Source organism: Orycteropus afer, unplaced genomic scaffold, assembly GCF_000298275.1.
Source record: "Orycteropus afer afer isolate SDZICR_OR568_19922 unplaced genomic scaffold, OryAfe1.0 scaffold00124, whole genome shotgun sequence".
In the NCBI taxonomy this organism is placed as follows: Eukaryota; Metazoa; Chordata; class Mammalia; order Tubulidentata; family Orycteropodidae; genus Orycteropus; species Orycteropus afer.
Window position 1 is genome coordinate 7,083,406 of NW_006921711.1, and position 6,153 is coordinate 7,089,558.

Here is a 6,153-nt window from a genome sequence, read left to right on the forward strand (position 1 = left end):
CCCAACGTCCCTCACACCTGGATTCCCCCCAGCTTTGCACAAGCTTTAGCCTCAATGCTCAGCTCTTCGCTATCCAACACCAAAGATGAGCCCTGCGGGGTGCAGTCTGTCTGAACCAAGATGATTTTCCAGATTCCTCAGTGCCTTGGGAAAAAGTCTGGCTTGAACCCTACGGTGACTTTGCTTAGCTGTGGTGACCAGACTGACTCCACCAGAGACAAGAGCTCAGGAAGAATTGCTACGTTGCTACGTGGCTGTGCTTGGCCCCCACCCCACGCGTCTGTGAGCCCCGTACCATGGTTCTTACTTCCGACCCTCAGAATAGCAGCAGGGTTTTTGTTGACTCTTAGGTCTTGTCCTGAGCAGTTACAGCTTGAAGCATGTGGTGGCAAGTAGGAAGAGGAAGCATTCTTTGCATTCCTCTCCCAAACTCTGAGTTACTAGATGATGTCCAGAGATGCCCAGTTGGGCCCCAATGTGCTCTTTCTGCTACCAAGTGCCTTTGGGGTTTTGTGGCTGGCCACGGGCACCAAACATTGGCCCTAACTATCCATTTCCACCCACCCCCACCTTCCTGGAAATGCCTTAGCCCAAGCTGTCCCGTCAGGCCCTAGGCCACTGGCCTCTCTAGGGTAATGTCTGTGGAGGTGGGAGTCTTTAGGAGTCTACCAACTACATCCCACCACTCGCAGCCTACTTATTACCTCAGGCTTAATTGGATGACCTGGGTCTTACCCTGGCCATTGGGTTCCCATACCTGGGGCCTCATAGGAGTTGGAGTTAAAGGCCCATGGAGGGAAAGGGCACCCCAGTCCCTCCTCTCTGTGGTGGAGCAGACCTCTGTGTACAGGAGGGGGCCCTGTCTGCAGGGCCAAGGGTGTTGGCAGGCAGGTGTCAGCCCTGCTGGGTGATGCCTCAGAGCTCTCGTCAAAACATCAGACCCTGGGCCCTTTCAGGGAATTCCTTTTTTATCTGCACTTTGGGTATTAGTCTTCAAACCTCCATCAGGTAGCTTCTTGTTTTAAGATGTATGGAAAGGTTGGGTGGGGCTGCCTGGTTTGTCATAGCCCAGTCTGTTTCTTGGAGGGAAAGGACTGACTAGAGGTCTGCCCTCCAGGCTGCACCAGCCCAGCACTGCACACTGAGGTGCTTCCAAGCAGAACATGTACCTCCTTGCCTGCCCACCCCAGCTGAGGCTCAGTGTGGGACACTAGGTCCTTCCCTGCTTAGTTCAAGGCTCACTCTTATGTGTATGTGTGTACAGTAGATAAATATCTATCTATCTATCTACCTATCTATCTATATATATATATATGATAAGAGATATATTTTTATTCTGTTGGGAGAAACAAGGAAAAGCAAATGCTATTGATTTGTGTTGGGGGGCTAGAGATGCTGACACTCGATTGTTGAAACCAGGAAAGGGACCAAATCCATTTTTACTCCAAGCATTCCCTCACAGGAAGCCACAGAGGGCCCAGCCAAGTTGCTGGCAGTCTTTACAGGTTGAATAAAGAAACCCTTGAAGGGGAAGCAGGTCCTGATGTCTGTGTGTTCATTCAGCCACAGGCCTTGAGCAGGGGCCTGGTGAGGCCAGCCTACTGAAGGAGAGAGGCTAGGGCCATGAGAGCACGGGTATGGGAGAGGGGAAAGGAGAGGGGCCTCTGAGAAGGTAAAGCTGAGCTTGGAGAGCATGCTGAGGTCACGTCTGAAGGCAGAGGGCTCTAGGCATGGCCTGTTTCGGCCTCCAGCCTGCCTAGAAACTAGTGGCTCTGAGCTCCTGCTGCCTGCAGTACACACCTGGGAGAGGCCATGGTGAAACTTGCCAAGTGATGAGCAGACTGACGGACTAGGGAGAAGGCACCTGAACAGGGGCATGTGGCCAGGATCCAGGCCATGTCCAGAGCGGCTGCCTCCAGTGAGCAGTCCATACCAACCCACAGTATATACATATAAGTTATACCAGACACTGTCTTAGTTCTCTAGTGCTGCTATAACAGAAATACCACAAGTGAGTGGCTTTAACAAACGTTTATTTTCTCATCGTGAGGAGGCTAGAAGTCTGCATCCAGGGTGCTGGCTGTAGGGGATGGCTTTCTCTGTCAGCTCTGAGGGAGGTCCTTGTCCCTTTTGGGTTTCTGCTCCTGGGTGATCTTCTTGTGTGGTTTGGCATCTCTCTTCCCCTGTTTGTTCATATGCTTGTTTTATCTCATATCTCAAAGGAGATTGGCTTAAGACACCAAAAACCAAACCCACTGTGTCGAGTAGATTCCACCAACCTTTTGGTTAGCAGCCAAGCGCTTTAATCACTGCACCACTTAGGCTCCTGACTTTTAAGATACATCAAACACTAATACTGCCTCATCATTTAAAAAAAAAAAAAATTCCCAGGTGAGATTATAGGCACAGGTATACCAAAAACCCACTGCTGTCAAGTTCCCACTCATAGTGACTCTGTGGCAGAGTAGAATTGCCCCATAAGGTTTTTAAGGCTCTGGTGGCGTAGTGCCCAAGACATTTGACTGCTAACCAGAAGGCTGGCGGTTCAAACCCACCAGCCACTCTTCGGAAGGAAGGTTGGGCAATCTGCTTCCCTAATGATACTGCCTCAGAGACCCAAGGAGGGGTCGCTATAAGTTGGATCAATGGCAAACACAACAGCAAATCTTTACAGGAGCAGATAGTCACATCATTCTCCCATGGAGCAGCTGGTAGGTTTGAACCACCAACATTTTGGTTAATAGCCAACTGCTTTAACCACTGTGCCGCCAAGGCACCTGTCTTGGTTCTGTAGTGCTGCTATAACACAAATACCATAAATGGATGCCTTTGACAAACAGGAATTTATTCTCACAGTTTAGAAGGCTAGAAGTTGATGTTCAAAGTGGGGTTGAGGGCTGAGTGAAGGCCACTTGACCTTGGGCTTCAGCTCTGCCTCCTGTTCCAGGCCCATTGGAGCTAGAGGCTTCTCCTATCTCAGCAGCTTCTGGCTGCTGAGGCTAACAAGCCTAAGGTCTGCAGATGAAATGTCATAATCCTAAGATTGGCAGGCAACATGGGAGACCACTGGTTAGAAGACAGCCAAATGCAGGCTCCAAATGTGCCAAAAGCTAGAGCCATTTCCCAAAGCTGCTTCGTATATATGCTGGAAAGAGGCCACACCTTGAAGGCAACTACTTAGCTGCTCACAGCAGATTCCACCATGGAGGTGATTACACTCTCATCCTGGGGAATAACTACATCCAGCTGCCTAGCCCTCAAAACCACAACCCAGCCAAATTGATACACAATCTTAAATACCACAGCACCTAACCACAAGTATAAGGGTTAAGATTTATAACATGTTTTTGAGAGAGACAAAAAACCGTAACACTAACATTAATAAAATATGCATAAAAAATTAAAAGGAAAAGTATACATGAACTTATACCCCAAGGAATCTTCTAGTGCACCCCAAGGCTGCAGGCACCCTACCCTTGAGGCATCCGCTAGAATGCCTAGCAGCCTTCTAGGCATTCTAGAACAAGCTAACAAGAGGCTAGGTTAGACAGCCTCTTGTTCCCTCTACCTCCCTGAGACCACTGGGGCTTTGCTGACAGGATGAGCTTTTTTTTGGAGACTGGGTGTCTACCTTCTCTTTGATTCTTGTTTTTAAGGTAACTTATGCACAAACTTTAGTAATTTAACAATTGATGTTAAATTATCTGTCACACACTAACCCCCAGCTCATGGCCACCTTGGTTGAAAATTAAAGGCTGCCTTAAGTCACAGGTGGTGTTACCATGTCTGCCAGTCTGAGAGAAAAGTCTAGAAAGCTTATCCTACAAGGAAGAGAGTAGAGGAGAGGGGGGCTTTGTCCAGAGAGAAGAGGCTGTGAGCCTTCTGTTCCTGCAAAGGTTAGCCTAGTAGAGCGTTAGAAAGTTGGGCAGTAGTGGAGACATACTGACCCCCAGGCACTACCTGACTCCCTAATCTCATCTGCAGACAACTTGCTCACACATACACAAACCCTCATTGAAGAAGGAAGAAACTGGTTCCTACGTCTAAACCCCTCACGCCCCAAACAAGGGTTAGGGTATGGGGACAAGACTATACCCCCACCCCCACCCCATGGACCTCCACCCACCCACTCACTTTCCAGGACCCATCCCACACTTGGGCACTTCAGTATTAACAGTGTTTATCAACAGGCACAAATATGAATGGAATTTTAGCTGTCACCACCTGGACTCCCTTCTGGTACCAAAGTGCTCATTGTTGCAGTCACATCCCCACCCAGTACTCAGATTCTGTCACTGGGCAAATGCTTTTAGCCTCACGAAGCCTCAGGCTAAACAACTCCACTTGTCCAGCCCCGGCTTCCAGTTTTTGATGGTAACCCGCAGTCACTGAGTCTCACGAGTAGGTGACCTTAAGACCATGCACCTCTACTGGCCTGAAGGATTCTGCCATCTAGGGAGGTAGCTATGAGATCAACGGCACATGACAACAAAACAACAGGGAGGTCCAGACCAAAACTATCCTGCTGCCTTCTGCCAGAAGTTCCTTCAAATTTTCATCAGGCTCTTTCAGCTGCAAATAATAGAGGCCCACTGAAGGTAGGTAGCTCAACTAAGGAGACAAAAGGGGTCTCCCTGGAGCCCTGGGGCAAAACTGCAGTGTATAGGCCTGGAGCCAAAACTGCCATGCAATTTTTATGTCTAATGTGGCAGAGGCCAGCAGCCTAGGCACTGCAGTCACCCGCCTTGAGTTTGAAGGCCCATCTCGGGGACTTGCCTTGAACAAGTCATTTAACCTCTCTGCCTCTTTTCTCATCTGTAAAATAAAAATAATACTGGAAGAGTGCCTGCTTTATGAGTTGCTAAGATGGAATGAGAAAAACATACTAGGAGCCTAGAATAGTGCCTGGCCCATAGTAAATGCCCAATGTTGTTATGTGTCGAGTCGGCCCCAACTCATAACAACCCCTCCTTGGGTTTCCGAGGCAGTATCACTATGGAAGTAGATTGCCCAACCTTCCTTCTGAGGAGTGGCTGGTGGAAATGCCCAATGTGTGTGAGCAATTCTTTTCTCTACTTCTGCCTGTTCCACCCACTTCTCCCTATTGGCTGATTTTACCCACTCAAAGAGAGATGTTGCTCCCTTAGGACTCCACTCAACACTACACTGGCCTCTCCAGCCCCACCCAGCTGAGTTACCACCTGCAATTCTCCCTAAGCGTCTTCAATTCTTGAATAAGAAGATCTGATTTGTACCCTTCATTTTTCCATGGGTCACTAAGACATTCTATTGATTGACTTACTTTGGATAAGTGCCTTCCTCTGGCCCAGTGAGCTCTGATCAGAAGGCATGGGCCTCAGGATATAAATACAGCTGCTTGATCCAGCCCCTTCTGATATCCTTCATCATCAGCCCATCACTCCTTCAAGCTTCTGGGCAATGGATACAATACAGGTCTCCCCAGAAGAGGACAACCATAGAACTCACATCTCCTTGAACCACTCTCCCTCTCCTCTTGTCATCACCACCTCATAATAGTTCTATGGGGACTCCTATCCCTGCTGTGCTCTTGGAATATATAACACTCCCCCTGCATTTTACTGTTTATAAGAGTCTCTTTATTCTTATTATCAGTTAACTCTCCTACATCACTCTTTGGGAGGTGGGTTTTGTCACCATTGAAGGTGAAGAGACTTCATGGTGCCTCCACTCATGGTTACTTGGTAGATGAGAAAGCTTCAGGATGCAGATCCTTCCTTTGAAGACACTACATAGTGCAGATCCCCTGGCCTTGGGAGGAAGGCAGGACCTGCCCTTCATGGAGGCGTCAGAGTGACTCCTCTGGGATCATCTTAGTTTCTTGGCATTGCTATAACAGAAATACCACAAATGGGTGGCTTCAACAAACAAAAATTTATTTAGGAGTCTAGAAGTCCGAATTCAGGGCACCAGCTCTAGGGGAAGGCTCTCTCTCTGTTGGCTCTGGGAGAAGGTCCTTGTCTCATTTTCAGCTTCTGTTCCTTGGCTCCTTGGTGCCCATCATGTGGTATGGCATCTATCTTCCTCCATCTCCATTTGCTTAATTGCTCCATTTATATATCAAAGAGATACAAATAAGAAATTAACTCAAGACACACCCTACACTAATCCTGC